The 19,859-nt window shown below is 44.2% G+C and overlaps 1 long non-coding RNA gene across 1 annotated transcript in view; it reads right to left on the reverse strand.

Moving 5' to 3' along the window:
• Positions 1–3,548: 3,548 nt before the first annotated feature.
• The window catches only part of LOC115249677 (uncharacterized), a 51,058-nt gene continuing 34,747 nt past the window's right edge, over positions 3,549–19,859 (reverse strand). Inside the window, exon 3 of the long non-coding RNA XR_003888360.1 lies at positions 3,549–4,627. This is a non-coding gene — a long non-coding RNA (uncharacterized lncRNA). The remainder of the gene's footprint in view (positions 4,628–19,859) is intronic.

The raw sequence follows: 19,859 nt of genomic DNA on the forward strand, positions 1-19,859 counted from the left end.
GTATGGGGCTGTAGCCTCGGGGACCGGGCGAATCAAGAGGATTTCAAGAAAGCAATAAGTCTGGGTGGGGGGAGGCAGCGGGAGATTTATACATGCACACACGTATGCATGCATCGGTACACAATTGTATGAGTGTGCGCATAAACATGGGGAGTAAATACACACCAGCATGGATGCAAACGAGCTGCCCTCCCTTACATTCCGCTAGATTTTATCCTCCCTGTCAGAGACACGGATAAATCTGCGATCGTGTCATAATTTGCTTTCAAACATGTAAAAGGTGCTTTTTTATCTGAAGCAAATATGTTACGAGATTTAAAAAGGGTGAAGAAATTAAGGCTAAATACGTCTGTTCTGCGTCGAATTCTAATACAGCAGTTTAGCACCGCAGCTTCTGTCTTGCTAGCAACAAGGTTCACTCAGGGGTCAAGAGGCTACAGATAAATCATCTGTTAGCATTTGCATCCTCTTGCAATGGTTTTATGCTTCGCTGGGTCACCGGTGCAGCCTGAACTGGGCCTCACCAGCTTTTCTTAACCATCATGATCGTGTTCACTTTCAGGCAGGACCCAGGATGAAATTTGGAGCACATTTTTATGGATCCAGCCCCGGTGCCTGAGCTCCCGCCACCAGAACACTCTTTAATCACTTCATTTCCGGAAGTTGCTTCTGTCCATAGCAGCACATGAGCCTCAGTTTTATGTTTATCACAGCCCTGATCTATAAATAACAAGGTAAACGGCTGCTTGCAGGCGGGAGGGCCGAGCCTCTGGAATGCTAAAGGGCTCTATCATTACAGCTGACAACTGCTAATATGCAGCCCTGCAGGTCAATCACTGCAAATTACAGGGACTCAGTTTCACGCCGTCATTTGCGTGTCCGGCGTGCGAGGTGTCGATCGGGCCGCTGCAACGAGGGTTTATGAGGAAGCGCCAACTAAGGGAAGGCTGTGGTCTTCCACTGAGCATGAATGCCTTTGAAGTACAGCAGGGGGTTGGTTGGTCTCAGAGTTTAGCTGGAATGTTCTTACTTTATTAATGAGCTGTATCCACATTGTGTTGAATGACCGGTCAGACAGTAACAAAGCAGCCCTCTCTGTCACACAGGCGCTGGTCAATAGTTGTTGGGCCTCCTCCTATAAACAGGGTCATCATCTTGACCTCCAGTGCATCCAGGAGGACCTCTTGTGATGCGATTCACTGTTGGATGAAGATCATCCCTCCAAAATTTAGACTTTTTCCTCAGAGCTCAAACCGGTTACCTTTGTTTCTCATGACATCATCCCTATCTTCAGTAATCTAGCTCCATCCTGACTCTGTGGGACCCAAGGCTTTAGGAATGTGTTTCACAGTCGATAAAGATCTGCACGTGAGAAGTGAAGTTGTCAAAAGTACGTACCTTAGCTTCTGTCTAGGCCACATTTGGGATGGACAAAAAGAAATATTTGGCAAGGAGGGTTCTGATTATGCTCCATAACTGGAACGCGACGCTGCCAATTCAGATGTAACCACAAATTCAACATATTTGTAGAAACCTGGAGGATCATCAGCCAAAAGTAGGCCCAGTTTGACTTCCTCATAACAGCAACCAGCTTTTACATGTTGCTGCTATTGTTGGCAGCACATTGACAAAAACAACTGCTGATGTGAGCTGCCAGAAGAAGAAAAATCCACATCCTGTTTCAAGGAGCTGTGATTTCACTATATTGAGAAAAACACCTCAGCCAACTTGTTGTTCTCCAAAATATAAAATCTTCTTCAGAGCAAACTTCAACAACATTACGAGTATACTGAACTTTAAAAACTGTCCCTCTTTTTATTTAAAAAAAAAAGTCTTACCATTACCTCACGTCTCACTTGATATTTTTGTAATATTAATTTTATGATGTTCCCGGGGATGAAAGAACTGAAAGATAAACCAAATCCCCCTTTCAGCTGTGTTTGGCCACCAGCTCTTGGTAATTTTATGCCGTTTTCATAAGAAATTATATTTATCACGACACTCGGATGCCATAAAGCAGCAGATTGTCATGCATGGGGATTGTCACATAAATCACTCCTCTATATTTTGACATATGATGGGTATAATGGGCAGATTATGTGCTTTCCTTTTTAGTTTCTTCTGTGTCTCAGCCATGCCATGAAAACAAACACCTTTAATAAAGTCACAGGCACAAAAGAGACGGGGGCCCAATCCGCTCCCACATGTACAAAAAACCATTAGACGCACTCGCTGGTGTCGGTGAAGCTGCATATAGAAGCAGCTCGCAGATGAAGATGCGTAATCGTTGGACAAACTGCGCACACCAACCAAATTCATGCACTAACGCGATTAATGGCTAAAAATGTGGCTCAGAGGATGAAGCGGCGACGTGAACTAAAACTGGCTTTTGTTACGAGCACAGATGGAGCGTCAGTTAAATCAGGAAGAACAAGAAGCCCTCAAAGTCCCGATTTTGCTTAGATTGGGCTGCTAATAAAGTCTGATCTCCACATATGAAGATGGCGACTCTGGAGGAGAGCTGAGAAGGCCACAGACCTGCTTAGGCCGCCTCCACACCCTGTGGTCCTCCAAGCTGGGAACAGTAGGATCTCCACTGACTGCTTCTCCTCTACTCGGACCTGTCGTCATCACCCACTCGGGAAATTGAGATCTGTCCTTCTGTGCTAGTACATCTTCAGATGTTCAGGCAGAACAGTCTTACGGGCTTTGCAGCACATCGTCAGTCCAATGTGGTCTCCAAAATTGAGCAGGAACTCTAGTTAATTTTCAGTTTACTGGCTTGTTTTGTTTTTTTGGAAGAGGTGTCACTTGTAATGACAAACCACATCTGAGAAAATGGAGGGATGTCATTTATTTCTGTTTGTCTTCTTCTGGCGTGACCCATTCTCTGGAGTGGCTGTTGGTGATGAAGGTTTTCACTGTCAATTCTCAAGGGCTGCAGCTAGTCAATTAGCACGCTAACAGCAGCGTATATGGGTAGTGGTGCTGTTGTAAATTCTGGATGGAGAAATTGGAAGCAAGTGAGCAGCGCGGGTGTTCGATTCCTAACTCCACCTGTTAAAATGTTGAAGAGGGTGTCGATAAAACCGGACTGGCTGTAATCGTGTAGATTTGGCCGGCGGGACAATGGTTTTTCTGCTTATCCAAGGATTTTCTGAATCGACGACGGTGCCTCGGTTGTTTTTTTCTGGCCTGAATTTCTGACAGACACCAGGGAATCGGGGCTCCTCTTTCATATTTTTCTCAATATTTCACACCAACGTTCCTTTTTAACTAGATCTACGCTCTCACTGTGACGAAAAAAAGAAAGTTAACTTAATTAAATATGCATTGCGATGCAGTCAAATTTGTCTCTGATTAAAAGAGCAAGTTTTGTTTTATTCCTCCATGTGAAATAATCTTAATTATAGAAACTTTGAGAATCACTTTCTGAAAAAAATCAAAAGCAACCATCTGGACACAGTTTGGTGGATGTCTGGAGGACTTCAGTGATCTGTTCAAAGAGGAAGTGCAAAGGCAAAACAGGAAGTGAGGTCATAGGAGGCTGACGAAAGAGAAAAGTTTATTGTAACAGATTGACAAGAAAAATGGAGTTAAATAACAACTGCTTTACATAATAAAAGAGCAGTTATATCAGATTTCTCTTTTATAACTGGCTTTGGTGGACTTTTGGGTTTAACTTGATGAGCTTGACCATCAAAACCGGAGGTTAAAGTTCAGATGAGAGTGCTCCATTTTCAGGGCTTCTCCTCCTGGCAGATTTTGGTATGAATCCCTTCTTTTAAAATGAAGAAATCTTGATACAACCAGCTCTTTCAGAGAGGTTAGGGGCTGTCAAAAGATCTTAGAATTTAGGATTAGCAGACTGCATTTGTGCTTCTATAAAAACAGTCATATGTGGGAAAGATTCAACAGCAAAGCCACGTCAAAGCAGAATAATAGTATATGATGTAATTGTCCTCCATCAAATGCTTTCTGTCGATTCATCCTGTCCACCGTTCCCAAATGTACTCCACTTCAGCTGGCAGAGATTAGCGTTCCTTTGTCTCCTAAGGATTTTCTTATTTTTCCAAATTGGGTAGAAACCATTAAGAGAAGAAGAACCAATCAGCCTTTCCAGTCGTCCGTCTTTATCAAACATGAGGGAGCTCAAACAAAAACCTACTCAGGTTTAAATGGTCAAAATGTCAATTAGAAGGGAAAAAAATCATCATTAGGTTTATTACTCAAATTAACAGCTCCCTTCAACCATTTAAATCTTCACTGGTTTCCACCGTTAAAAAGGGGGCTGTTTTTTCTTTTTCTTTTCTGTCTTGGTAGCCAGACACGTCTCTCCCTTTGGACTCTGACGGGGTGATTTTGGAGGTATTATATTCATGAGGGGTTCCAGTAATTGGATTAAATTGGTTCCAGAATGTAGCAATTTATATTATAATATCCCATTACTTCTAATACTGTTCTTAATTAATTAGCCTGATTTTTTTGGTCCGTGTTCCTGATAAGTTAAGTTGGCTCAGGAGGAGATCTGTCCCTCTGTGGCGTCTCGTGGATCTACATCCGTCACAGACACCTGGACACAATACACAAGGTTGAGGAGAATCTCTTGGCTCACGGAGAAAATGACCTTAAAGAGAAGAGAAAAAGGAGGATTTCAGTTCTCACACAGGCAGCCGAGGCTGATTTATATCCAAGACACAAACAGTTAGAAAGGGTGGTGGAGACGCACACCAAGTCCGGTATCATCACCTGCCGCTCTAACAGAGATCCGGCTTTAATGTGGAAGGGCAATTCTCCTTTGAATACAACAAATTAATATCATTTTCAAACAATTTCCATATGCAAATATGATTTAATCAAGTAAATGAACTCTCAAATGTGCTGCCTGAGGGCTAAAAGTGAGACGTGTGTGTGTGTGTGTGTCTATGTCTGTCTGTGTGTGTGTGTGTGTGTGTGTGTGTGTGTGTGTGTGTGTGTGTGTGTGTGTGTGTGTGTGTGTGTGTGTGTTTTATATAAATGTGTTTGTGAACTTATCTGATTTTATATTGTGTTGCATTATTGATCATTTAGATTATATTTTGTTGTTGAATCTGAAGATGATTTAATCAAGATTTTATGTTTAAACACTGAGTGCATATAAACCAGAAAGAGAACAGATATCTTTTATAACCATCAACAAAAATACAGAGGAATTTATATCCTTGAATGTCTGTTGCAGTATAGAATAGTTTTATTTAGATTAGTGTGACGGTGTAATATTAATTCCGACACACACAATAGAGGCAGTCTGGACTGTAACAGACACTTTATAAATAAACTAAATCGAATATAAACGTCTTTACATGCTGAAGAGCAGAGCTACACTGTTTTTATAGTGCGGGGAGGAGACATCAATTCATGTTTCAGAGGGGAAAACATGATTATAATCCTGACCATCATCCTGCGCACTCCTGACATGTTGATAATCTGTTTCATTACCCTCCTCTGTGAGGGTTGTGTTGTTCTGGTACCGCTCAAGAGCAATGACAACATTAAAACATGGGAGAGGTGTCCACCGCCCCCTGGTGGCGGGTAGCAGTAGCACCCCGTCGGTGGTAGGAGAACTTCCTGATGGAAAGGATGACATCATGGGTCAGATGCACTGTTCTTAACCAAATTGTCTCCGGAACCTCCGTTTTCTTGAAATAGCGAGCTTATGTTTGGGTAGTCATGCTCTGTGGTGGTAGGGCCAGAGGTTTTTAAAGTAGAATCTCAGAAGACTGGTGCGCTTTAAAGGTGCGTGATGATCTGTGTCTTCTGCTTCAGTGCTCCGACCTGTTCCTGTCTTAAACGTGGGCGTTCACACTGTATATTTAATCCACCCCCCATATGACCTGCAGCAGCGGACTCAGAGACAGTGGTATTTCTCACCAGAACTCGTCAGTCCTCGCTGTGAATAATTTGGAGCTATTCTTGGGGCCGGTGCCATCGCTCTTTGACCAGAATACAGAAGTGTGAAGACACATGGTCCAGGAGGTGGTTTCGCCACCTCCTTTTACAGTTTCATATCCATACAGCCCGACTGGCTTTGACTCCAGAAGGTGTTAAATGGTCCAAACCAAAGAGACAGTTTAGGGGTTATGTCAGTTTATTAATATTAAACTAAACTGTCTTATAACACATAATGTATGCTTGACAGCTAAACCATCCGTGCTGATGTGGTTCCTGTTTGGGTTACAAACAGGAACAGGAGTTGTGAATCATGGAATTTTACAGAAAGACACAGAGCATTATGGGAAATATGCTTCAATCACACTGCTCGGAGTCAGGATATCTTCCCTACTGCTGCTTCCATTTTGAATATCCCCTTTAAAGACTTTCTGTTGAAAGAGGCGCGCTGGTGCTGGTGCTTGAGTCAGCCTTTCAATGCCTAAATAGAGAGTGAAGAGTAATGACGAGTACTGACTGATCCCTGGATATCAGGAAACTGGATTTATTCCTGTTTGTTGTCCGTTCAAATTACACAGTACCATTATTGCATACAGTACTGTAAATTAATTTCGAAATAAATTCTAAAAATAGCCGCAGGTCACTATAAAGCTGATTTACTGTCTTTATGGTTTAAACTCCACGTAAAAACAAGGATACACATATGTGACACATGAAGCCATGAAAAATACCTCTCACAACCGATGGACACTGTCTCACCGCTAATAGAGAAATAAGATTTTTTTAAAGAGGAACACCTCAGCCACACGACGCTTTGAACTGTTTGGTGTTGCCTAGGAGAAGCTTATCTATCGTCACAGCAATGAGCTGCAGGAATGTAATTCGACATTACATGAGGTCAGACACTGGCAGCTGACTGGTGTGACACATCCGTGACATGCTTCAAATTATCATGCAGCCGCGTCAATTAAAAGCGTGAAATGCACTTACAGGACGAAGCCCGAGCCCCAAACCAGCCTGGGATAAAATAAGTGTGGACGGACATACCTGAGCTACGTAATGAGCATACGTGCAAAAGGCCTAGAGGGAATAATTCTGGATGGACGTCTGAAATGGGAGTGAAAGCCCTGATACTTTTATTTTACCCTGCCAGGATAATCATTCTGTTTATCCATTAACCAGTATCTTTATCCACTTTCTCCCAGTATAACCAGTCTGCTTCTCCCTCCTATCCCAGTAAGTCTTTCCTACTAAAAATAGTCAGTTTACCCTCTCTTTCCCAGTATGCCCAGTCCTTTTCTCCTCTCTTTAAGTATGACCTACCTGAATTAACCCCTGATTTATCCAACTGTTTACCAGTTAAACCAGCCCATTTCTCTTTTCTATCCCAGTTTAACCATTTCTACATTCTGTCCCAGTCTAACCAATCCATTTGTCATCTCTGTCCAAGTATATCCATTTTTTTCTCCCCATCCCAGTAAAACCAATCCATTTCTTGTGTCTGTCCCAGTAAAACCAATGTCTTCCCTGTCCTGCTATAATCAGTGCCTAGTGCTCGTTGGCGTGGTGATGCAGGGGATGATGTGGTTTATTAAAACTCCCACTGAAGATCTGAACATTGAACGCAGCTGCCGAGCTTCCCGCCAACAGCGGAACACTTTGAAGTGACACAGGAGCGTGAACGTCTCGTCAGCGGCGCCATGTGAGTTCGGCTCCGCGCTTTCATCACACTAAACAGCGGTGCTGTTTGCACAGCGATTCTATTCTTTTCCGTCCTCACCTGCGCCTGTTGTTGTCACCTCGCAGCGCATAAGCTCACAACTGGTGTGGGATTGTGTCTCGGTTTGAAATAAGGTGGGGAAACAGTGCAAATAGAGGTAGTTCCGATGGTGACGGACAGACAAAGAGGGCTGCACACCGGTGGAAGAAGAACGGATATGTGTGTGTGTGTGTGTGCGTGTGTGTGTGTGTGTGTGTGTGTGTGTTCCCCCTGCTGCAGTCTCACACCATCTCAACTTCTGCTGCTCATCGTCGGCGGTGTAATAACAATATCACTCATCTCATATCCTCGGCTTACTTTGCTTCCCCCGCCGCCCCCTCGCTCCACATTTATCACATTCATTTGATATTCAGAAATAAATGTAGCAGAAAGAGAATAATGCACCTCCCGTACGCGCCGTTCATTACAGATACATTTACATGGGGGGTTTGCCGCCGCGGTTTCAAATGGAGCGCTGTTTGCCGGCATTTCTCACATCTGCCGAGACGGGGTGCAGCGGGTCGGGGTAGTCGTCGTCACATTAGTGCTATCAGTGAGCGATGATAAATGGGCCGATCTATCCATCTCCACTGTCACATTCATAAAAGAAATTTGGCCTTCGTCAGGGGAATCAAGCAAGACGCCGTAATATCCGCAACATGTATCCATCAAGTCTAACTTGAGACATATCGGAACACCGTCGTGAACATACCTCAGTGAATAATATTTCACCCGTGATAATGCAGCATGTACCCAGTGAAAGGGAAAAAAATCTGCATTTTTCTGTCTCGGCTGTGGAGGACGGCAGAGGAGGTGGGCTACTGATCATATTCAATCTGGAGGCGATCATGTAAATAGCCCTCCATCTTGGGAAGGCGATATGCAAAGTAGCCCGTCTCCCCTGTGTCAGGATCAGATTAATGGAAACCTAAAAGTGGGAATTACGGCCCTTATCCGGCGCACTGTTCCGGGGAGGGGCCGAGATACGAGCCCTGAGGGAATCTGCCTGGTTCAAAGCCCATTCCTCTGGTTAAGGAACTCGCTAAGATCCGTGCACCAAGGTGAAGGGTAATTTCCTTTGATATTCAGCAATGCATTACTGTATGTAGTGTGCATGCAGCATGCCCCGCTGGCTCTCCCGGTGCATGTGTGGAGATGTACCCGCGTGTGTAATATGCAAATGTATGCGCGCACAGAGGAGGAGCAGTAAACAACATCATGGAGAGTGGACGGAGAGCCGCAGCGGTCATGTTCACGTGGTTAAAATCTGTGCCAAGTGTGTTTGCATCGTTGCAGCTTGGGAGGAGAGACCGGAGGATCCGTTCTATCCGCTCCCGCCGGGATTTGACGTTAGTTAGCCTGTTAGCCTTGGCCCACTTAAAAGTGCAACAAAAACAGTTCCACTGACGCATTAATTAGCGCCACATAAATATAACCCGGGAGTGCATTGTAAGTGCGCAATGATACCAAGTTCACAAAAAATGCTCCCCCCACCACTGCTGGGGGTACAGGGTGGTGGTGGTGGTGTGGTGGTGGAGCGTGTGGTGAGGGGGGTGTCCATAAAAAAACAACAATAATGGTGAAAGAGAAATGTTCAATAAATCAACACGTGTTGGCACCTCCTCCTGATTTTAACAGAAATCATGTTCAGACTGATATCAAAGGCTGGCGTTAAATCTGGTTTGATGTCCAGGGTGGGACCGTGCACGTGGGGGTTGCTCCGTGCACTCAGCGTGGATATGACTACAAGCCTGAATTCATTACCTGGAGCTCGCCACGTCCTCCTTGCGGAGGCCGCCCTGTCGGGAGAGTCTCTGTGACGGCACCTGTGATATCCCATCAGACCTCTCGCAGGCGCGGCATCAGGTAAACGCCGCCGGCTCACCGACAATAACAAAAGCAGGAGGCGGCGGCTGGATTTCATCAGAGTGGCTGAAGTATTACAAGAGGCCATCCACAGAAGTCTTTCCACTATATCTTATATTCTTTTCTCTTTCGCTCTCTCCGTCCCTCAGTCAGCCTTTTTACTATTCATTGAGATCCAATTGAGTGTTGGCACTCCCCCATTCCCCCACCCCACCCCACCCCACCCCTCTGCTGCTCTGCTTCAATTTGAATAATACATAACTCGGCCGAGCAGTGACATCACCCACATGAGTCCACGCGTCCTCACAGGGAACCTCTCGCGGCTGCCAACTGGTCCCGTTGGTGTTTTTGACTTTTCCTGCGTCTTTTATTTTCATTTTTAATAATGAAAGCCTGAACTGAACCCTGTGTGTGTGCGTGCGTGTGTGTGTGTGTGTGCGTGTGCGGCGTCCTCTGGCTCCTCTCTCCTCCCCAACACTAGTGCAGACAAGAGAATCAGTGGACGATTGAATGCAATTACAGTGCACAGGCCAGACAATAAAGATTGATAGTGCTCTCGCCTTTTATCGCGCACCAAACATGCCAGAGGTTAAAGTCTGTGAGCCTCGAGCCGCTGGTATTCTAATAATGATTGAAAATATGCCATCAGAGTGGGAAAGGTATGAATAAAGGAAGAGAGGAGGGGTGGCTTTTTTTAATTTGGGGGGTTGTCTGATCTGTGGGGGAATGTTTGCATGTTTCATTTATTTTCAAGTGACATTCGGATGTTTGTTTTCGTTAATAAAAACTGACGGTTCCTCTTGTCAGTTACATTTTCCTCATAATGAGAGCCAGGAAAAAAGCGCCATCCCATACTTGTCAGGACCTTTGCAGTATTTTTCGTTTTTTATATCAAAGTTTTAGAAATGATGAATTTCAGAATTTGCTTTTCTGTGGCTGTAGGCAGAGGTTAATCGACTGGTCCTTCTCTTCAGAAGGATGAAAGTGGGCATCTACATCATGGCGCTGTCTCCTAATAGTCGCACTCATCCTGTTTTTTGATGCAGTTGTGACCCTACAAATAAAGGTCAATGTTTTCGGTATTACAGCTATGAGGTGGTTTCTCCCCAGCTCACCGAAATGCAGCACAAGCTGAAGAATTAAAAATCAACAGAAATCGTTAAAGCGAGACATCTTCTGTCACCGCCGTGTATGAGTCAAAGCCGCCCCGCATCCTGAACCAGACCTGGAGTCGGGGCGTGGTTCCAGCCAGTGTGGAGCAAAGATGATCAGAGGGAAAACCCTGTATGTATAAACCCTCTATAAAACCCTGTCTCTGTGGCAACGTTACCTCCGAGACCAGATGTGCAGCAGTACATCTGCTTTTACCCATTTAATTATTCTTACTTTTGTCTGAAACACTGAAATCTGACATTTCTTGACACGCTTGGAAGTGTTATGTCCTCAAACATTAAAAAAGCCTCTTTCATAGCTACAGAAATAATTCCACAAAGACACAATAGTGGATTTTTCTTTTTCTCGGATGCAGGATTCATCTTGACATGTCAAAGGAGTCTTTTTATTAAGTGTTCGCGGTACAAAAATGTGCTCATCAGCGAGGAAGACGCATTTGAATATTTGGTTGCCATTGATGCACAATGCATCACGATGAAGGACTAATGGCAGACGGTGACCAAGGACAGATCTTTGAGGAGGAAAAGAACAAACAAAGAGCGGGACAGAGGAGGAAGACGAAATTGACAGCAGGAGAAAAGGGACAAAAGAGGATAAAACACAGGAATTTTTTTTGTCAATTTTAAATAGAGAAACGGCCACCGGAGAAGCAGAGGATGACTGACGGAGTGATTGTTCTATTATGTGGATGACTGGTCACAGCCCTCTAACACGTGAGCGTGCACATGTGGCAGCTTTCTTCTCGGGCTGCTGTTGATTATTTCTGTTTGATTAAGTGACATTCTCCTTCAGTCATTCTTTCTCGCAGCAAAAACACACTTTTACTTGACACAACATTGTCTTTCTTCACACATCTCATTGTTTCATGAGGAATGAAAAAACAGAAATACGCCTGACACTTCCTCAACGTGCCATTCTGACTGCGTTTCATCTGATTCTATTATTACTCGTTTTGTCACTGTCTTAATTTCATACCATGACTTTGTTTTGTGGCTGTTGCGATCAGGAGTTTTTGTTTTCTGATGTGATTTTTCTTCTTCTCTCACTTCTCATTCACTCTTTTGCTTGAACAGATCCGGAATAAAAATTCAGAACAATTATCTTTGGGGATAATTACACATACACACCTGAGCCCTGGAAAAGGTACGGTGAACGGGCCAAAATCAGCTTTATTCACACCAGGCGAAAAAAATAACGGTTTGTTTGCAAATTGCAAGTGTCACATTTCACATGGTCACAGGAAACAAGTCGCCGTGCGACGCTCAAGATGATGGAAAAAGTCTTCGGAACAGAACCTGTTCACTGTGATGAATGTGATTAGCACTGCTTTCCTGCCCTCCCAGGCAGGCTGGAAAATCTAGTTTGCAAAACTTGTAGAAGGGGATAATGCAAAGACGGTGTAAACACAACGTATGAGACGTCTTCTGTCCACATGGAAATCAAAGGGACGGGAAGGCTGCTGGATCCCGCAGCTCTCTCATAAGATCACGATGAGAGAGTCCATTTCTAATAATCTCGCAGGAGCTGGCAGGCGTGGACGGCGCCAGCAGTCGGCTAACCCAAAGTTTGAGTTTGCGTCCTTGCTGACCAACGATCGGGTTTTATCCTTAATCCAGGGATAATTTGTGTTTACTTGCAGTCACAACCTAACACAAACAAGCCGGGCGGCAGATCCCTAATCTGTCCACCCGCACACGGGGTTGTGCGGGACCAGCAGGCGCCGGGGCGGCGTGTTTACCCCACTGCTCTGGTGTATTTGCATATGAAACAGTGTCCTCAGATAATTCTCCAGGAAATATTAGCAGATTAGGAGCTGATAGGATTAATGTAGGGCGTTTCGGCATGCTCTGATACAGAGGAGCTCACGGGCTGTGCGGAATGATGTAAATCATCAACACACACACGTGTGCACGCGCGCACACACTCACCCCTGAACCTGGCAGAGATACAGGAAGCAGTAGGTCCATAGATAACAGTCAAATCCAGACACCTATTTAAAAGGTTGATATTTTAGTAGTAAATATGTAGGATTCCTTCATTATTTGACAACTCCCCCATCTGCCGTGTTTTCCATTTAAGATGCTTATCTGAAATGTCAAAGAGAATTATGCTGATAGCAGTCGCTATGAATAGGGGCCTACGCCGTCCCCGATAAGGACGCGCACAGACTCGTACTCAACACTGGATTTCCCACACAGCTACAAAAAAGTCAGCCTAATTCCACGCTAACATGAATATGCCAGTGGCCCCTCCCTCCTGCTGAAAGAATTCTGGTCCACCGTGAACCGATCCTCGCTCCCCTTACCTCTGCCACGACAAAAATGCCACGGTAATGTCAGGAGAGATGTAACGATTTAGATCCCGATGATTGTCCCGTGTCAGCCGCGCATCCGCCGGCTCCCGGACGAGTTGATTAGAGTTGGGACATCAAAAGAAGCTCAGGGTAGAGATAAGACAAGGAGGGGTTGTGGGGTGAGGGGTGACGGTGGCGCCGGGGAGGGGAGGGGAGGGAGGGGGGCTTTAACGTGTTTCCCATCAGGAATTAAGACGCAGGAGGAGTTTCAGACAAAGTTTTGCCTTCGTCTCGCCTTGCGCTATCTTTAAAGAGCTGCCAGTGACTCTGGCTTTTTTGCATAAGAGCAGAGATAATCTGAGCCTGTTTAGATCAATTAACGAGGAGATAGTGAGCGCAAGCGAAGTGACAGGAGCGCGCACAAGTCAGATGGGTGTTTATGGGAGTGTGGCGAGGGTGAACCTGCTATTTCTGTTCTAAACAAACGTCCTCGCAAAGATGAGAGTCGCAAAATTCAAATTGTATCTTTGGCTCAACGATGGGTGTGTGTGTGTGTGTGTGTGTGCGTGTGTGTGTGTGTGTGTGTGTGTGTGTGTGTGTGTTAAAAAGAAAAGGCGAAGAATAAATAAGATATATTTATTAGTTCCTTCAAGGTTTTGGTTTATTTTTTCACATTCATATATTAAATGTATTTGTATCATGCTTGTCTCGTCATGTAGATCATCAGTTCGGTGACCTTTGCTCCAGACAAGTGTTTTTTTTTTCTCTTTTATAACCCAAATCCAGCCGTCAACAACTGCTGCTCACATTGTTGCATTCTGGGAGCTGACCATTAGGTGTCAGAATCCTTCCCACTACAATTTTTAAATATATATATAGGAAACTTTCCATTGGTCAAGAAAATAAATGAAAATCCACTCGTTTGAAGTCTCAGCACTCAATTCTCACCAGGAAAGTATATTTTAGAAAGGCAGCAGCCCATATTTATCATTCCCCAAATCTTTAAATGCTCGGTCAGCAGTCACCCTTGTGCTGAGCCAAAGCTAACAGCGTCTCCCTTTGAACAAGGCTGCACTATGTGACCAAAAGGCAGCTGTGTTGTTTTTGATAAACAAGACCCCTTCAGGACACCAAGAGTTGTACACTTTGTTCCTGCATTTCCCCATTTACCTCTCTTGTCCTCACCCTTTTACCTATTCTCATTCCATCCTCAGCCCTCAGAGGTCACAAACACTTCCTGGCACCAGCTGTCCATCGTATAGCAGACCAAAAAGGTGTGCGAGGATGTGTGCATTGGCGTGGGGTAATTAATTATACTCAGGCCATATTTTGCATAACGTCTCTCCTCTGCCCCCCTTCATGCCGCTGAGGGTTCAGAGGCTGCTTCCGCTTGTTGATAACATCTCCAATAACAATTAGATTGGAAACGTGTAATTTGCCAAGGAGAAAAAAGAGGAATCAGTCAATAGTCTCTGTTGCTTTTGCGTACTAAATACAGTTTGGAGCTGCAATGATTAAACAGCAAAGACCTAAACTCTGTTGTCCCCAGAGGAACGTACAGTGAGTAGTCTTCTTTGGTCCTGTACACATTAAAACACCACCTTCAATTTCTCATTTCCTCAGTGCTAAATTGTCTTTATTTGAAAAGCACTTAAAAGTTAAACTGCTGGCTCACCTGTGCTGGTCTGCACAGGCCGGTAAGGTAGGAACATCCTTCCAATCCTCAATTAAAACAAAGGCTTTTAAGATGTGAATGCAGGAGATGAGTGGAGTGCGACATCTTCTCGTAATAGAATTGGACAGGCAAGGGCTGATCCTTTTGTGTTAAATAGCCTTAGAATTCATTAAATAATCTCATGATATTCACCTTGACATTATAATTATTTCAGGGAATTTGACTTGGAACGGTAAGTATAAATGCAGTTATTAAACTTCTCCCTTTTTGTCAGCCATGCAGAGAAGCAGGGACCTACTGTACTTTTCAACCTGAATCCATAGTAGTTTCATCGTCCTACCGTTGGGAAAAGACCCCGATCCTTTTAAGCATGTATCCAGACTGACCCCGTCCTTTCATCAAAAGTGATAAAAGCTTCGCCTTTACTTCTGATGCCACCTCCCCCCGCCTTCTCCTGGCTTCCCACCTCCGTACCTACGGTCCCTCCACGAGTGCTCTATCTGAATTAAGAATGCAAATGGGGCTGGAGCCTCACAAAGCCTGGGGTGACCTATATTACAGCTAATGATGGGCCACAGTGTCGGAAGAAGAGCTGGAATGAAAGAGAATTTGAATGAAGCTGACCCACATACAAAGGCACAACCAGTCGGAAAGACATGTTCCCTTCCTACTAAGTAGGCCACAATGGGCTTCAGGATTATGCACAAGTTCCTCCTTTTCTCCCGATGGATGGAAATGGGGAAAGTGATGGGGAGCCCCTGGCAACAGGAGTCATTCCTTACACAAAGTTAACAGGTTTGTAGCAAGGCGACAGTCACAGCTTGTTAAATGGGAATGAGCTCTCTTCAGCAGAGCAGGAAAGACGTGGACAACACGAGATGTCACAATGTTACAGGCAGGCTAATGTTCCAGGAATGTTATTAGAGGAGAAGAGCCTCCTCGTGTAGCAACATCAAAGGGAATAGACGGACGCTAATGACATTAGCATTTCTATGTGAACATCTTTCAACATTTAGCAGTTGTTCTGTGAGATCTTTGCAATCTAATGCTGTCAAAACTTTAAAAAATTCTGCCTGAGTATGTTTCCATTCCCAGGCCGGGGTCCCGCCCACTTTTAATGGTCAAAGAACAGACCGTCGGGGCTAAAGTAGGACTTCCTGTGGCAGTTTGCGTGCCTGCCTTAACTCCTCTGAAGGTTGACACATTATATTACTTTGGTTCCGCAGAGCCAAATTTTGTTTGTTCATCAATAAACCGCTCACGAAGAGGGTGATTACGAGATTATTCAGATTGGCTGTTCAGCATCCGTGAATCAGAGCAAGAAAAGATAAACGCAGTTTCATAAGAAAGCAAATGTCAAAGTCAAAAGGGCACAGGCACAGAGGATGGCTCAGACAGCCATCTTGCACTGGGAAAAATCTGATGATAATGGAGCTCGGTGCTTGCTTAGTTTCCATTTGTCGTTTAATATTATGAATAAATATACAAATAAGCAGGGTTAAATATCACAAATTAGCTCTGTCAATGTCAAAAACTACAACTGTAGGCAAATTGTCATATTTTAAGAAATTTTTCTTCCTATAAAACTCAACGAAGTAAAACTAAAAAGGCCTGTAATAGAAAGCCATGTTTTGTCTTTTATTACTATTTATTACTATTAATTTACATTTCCTTTTTTCAAGTACCTTAAATCAAACAATGCATGAGTGTGCTAAAACAAAAGCAGTGCTACGGACCCATTTATAAAAAGAGAAACACACGGTGAAGGCTTTCAACCTTCATTTGGAAAATGAATGGCACCTGTATGCTCTCCAAATCCATAGGTGTGTTCTGTCCACCCCTTCAACACCTGAATCCACCTGCAAATCAGTGGATGGACTATTTAGCCAGACTAGCCTGTTAGCCATGCATGTGTGTGTGTGTGTGTGTGTGTGTATGTACACACAGCATGCATCGACACAATGATGGGTGGAACACTAGCTCCTGGTCTAACGTTGATTTTTACTTTGGTATTTTGCATGTTGCTAAGCCACTTTCTCTGTGTCTGGGTTTTGTTCAAAACCTAAAAAGAAGCATGAAGCATTTAAGAAGCATTTTAAAAATCCTTTCAGAACTGAAGCCCTTTCAGAGAGAAAAAAGATTCACATTAAAATAGGGATGAGTACAGATGCCTGAACACAGGTGTGTATTCACCAAAAGCCAGTCTGTCAAAGGCACAAGCAGGAAACATTTTATTTCCTGAACTCATGTGGCAAGTAGGCAGTAATTGGTGTGCATGTGTTAATCCTGGGATAACAAGTGTTTTCTGAGGAGAGTCAATGTTCATCTTACAAGGTCAGTTTGGCCCTGTACCCTGCATGCATAATGGGGAATGCAAAGGCTAATGGGAACATAATCACATCACACACACTCAAAGTTGTGCTTCGATGTCAGGCTAAACGGGTTGCACCCAGGAATAAAGACACTGTTGCAACTTTAACTGCCACCTTCCCTCTCTGGAAGGCTCTGAAAAGGGCCACCCTGCAGCTGGACTTAAGCTTTACCCTCATCTGGGGGCACCTCTCCACCCCCAGCTCATCCAGCCAATGGGATTACAGCTGAAAGGTGGCGAGAGCAGGTGATCACGCACCATGACCCGTCCGGTTTTTTTTTTTTTTTTTTTTTTTACGACTTCATTATTTTCCCTCCCCGCCATGCTCGTTTTCATTTGCCAGCAAGGGGGCATAATGACTGCGCTATAAAAACGGTGCCTTAACGTTTGCATACTGTTCTCATTTGGTGCGGCCCTCAACCCTTCAGCTAGCATATGGCAGGTAATCAGGGCTGCAATCAGGGCTGCACGTTACACAGGGCCCTGCTTTCAGCACAGGGGCTATTACCCATCTGTCTCATGACACACACAGACAAGCGCGCACATGCACACACGTTGCTGCTTGTACACAAATTCATTTTCCTTCCAGATGCAAATATGCATTCAAAATGTACATAAATAAGTAAATATCACCTGACCTATAGAGGCCCCCATATGAGTATTTGAGTGTAGAAATATGAAATATGACATGAATGCATTAGGAAGAATGTTAGCATTTACTGTTGGCATGTTTAGATAACATAAAAATGGAAATAACCGAGTTCTCTTCTCTGAATTCAGTATTACCTGGTGTCATAACTAACTCAGTTCCCAATTGCAAAAGGTTCCATCTTTAACAAGTCCCTAGCATCACCATGGTGGCAGGCCAACCCTTCAGCGGCCGTATCTTGAAGGGTACATAAATGCAACACAGCACTCTGATGGGGCAGATGTAATATGGACCCACTCCTAAAAGGTGGAGCCTGAACTTTAGCTCCTCCCCCAATGATTCTGATTAATACATAAATAATTGGCACATGATCAGCGTTGGAGTCCTGGCAGCAGAGAGTGATGGGCCTGGCTGCACGAGGTCCACCTGAAGGAATGTTGCATGATGATGATGATGATGGACTTCAGGTAACAGGTCAGCATTTGAGCCGGCAGTTTAATAATCAAGAGCTCCCATTTTCACTGGCAGGAGAGGATGGAAGCTCCAGAACTGTGGCCAAAGACAGCCAAGACATTTCAAGGCAGCCTAAAACGCTACAGAGGCAATTCTGAGGGCAGCCAAGACAAAAGATAAAACGTGGTTGACAGCAAATACAGCGGTGATGACAGGACGGACCCAATCTGGCAGCGCGGGATGGAAACCATTACTTCCAACAGGACTGGGGCTTTGAAGATTGGAGGAATCTTGTGGTGGGATACGCACCTCCCATCCCAGCAGCCCACCAGTGCTCTGAAATGTACAGATGTCCAGCCAAACCGTGTGTGTGTGTGTGTATGTGTGTGTGTGTGTGTGTGTGTGTGTGTGTGCGCCGATCCATTGTGTACACACATTCTGCACCTCAGCGCCCGTGTTTCCTCCTCTCTGCTCTCCCCATGTTGTTTGTCGAGCTCTCAGTCCTAAATCCATTATTACCTCCTGAAATGACAACTCATTTCCACAAATGTAATCCCTTCCTTTTTGCCTGCGTGAGGCTCTAAAGTAAACACAGTCTCGTCTCTTGAAGAAGCACACGGCACCGAGGGAAGGGACTACTTCAAATTTGCAAAGGGAGTTCGGAGTGGTGAACGTCAGACCCGAGGAGTAAAGATGATAAAGCTGGAGAGCATTTGAAGGGATTTATTCAGAAGCACCAGAGTCAGTAACGACGTTTCTGGGAAATATTTGGAATGCACAAATGCTCCAGAGTCTGAGACTGATAATGGTTGTCAATAACAGCAATAGTTGTAAATATTGACTTAGTTTGGGAGCGTATCTGCCTCTCACGGTCAAAGACTTCGTCAGGAATAGATGTCATCAGAGCTCTCGAATCCATCCTGATCCTGCACCAGCTTAATGGAACTGTGCATTAAGTTGGCAGGATAACTGGGTATTTGGGCTAAAACCAGTCTAAACTAGCCATGTCAAACATGTGGCCCTTGATAAAGTCACAGCTTTACCTTTATCATCTCCCACATACGTTAAAGTAAATCTCTGCTAGTTTTACTGTTACGTTGTCCTTTCTTGGCATTTTTAACTGCTACATTTATCCTCAATAATGGATTCAATAATTTAAATAAACAAGTACCTAATGAAGGTTTTATATCAAAAACTGAAACTACAACAATAAATTCAGAAAATACACTGTTTGAAATGAAATAATCATTGAGAGATTTGACTCCAGTGGTTAACATGAAATTGATTAAATATCCATCATCAATACAGCAAAAAAAAAATTAAAGGAATCATCCTAAACTTCAGAAAGAGAGAAAGAGAAGCTGCGAGCGTCACCAAAAGCCTCAGATCGTTCTACAAAACGAGCAATAATGACGGAGAGTCGCGTGTTTTTCACATTGTTTTGCTCCCAACCGAAAACATTAATTTTAGGTTCCAAATATGTCATCTAAATCTGTCTTAACTGGGGGAAAAATACAGTCAAAATCAATAATTAAATCTTCAAGAGCGAGCGACTGAACACGCATCCACACACAAACACGCGTGCGCTGACAAGATAAACAACAATAAAATGTCTTCCATGGGCCTGCCCACCGATCCATCCCCCGCGCTCTGCCACATCACATCTGACTGCTTTAATCGCGGGCCAATCTC

This window comes from Takifugu rubripes, chromosome 4, assembly GCF_901000725.2.
Source record: "Takifugu rubripes chromosome 4, fTakRub1.2, whole genome shotgun sequence".
NCBI lineage: Eukaryota > Metazoa > Chordata > Actinopteri > Tetraodontiformes > Tetraodontidae > Takifugu > Takifugu rubripes.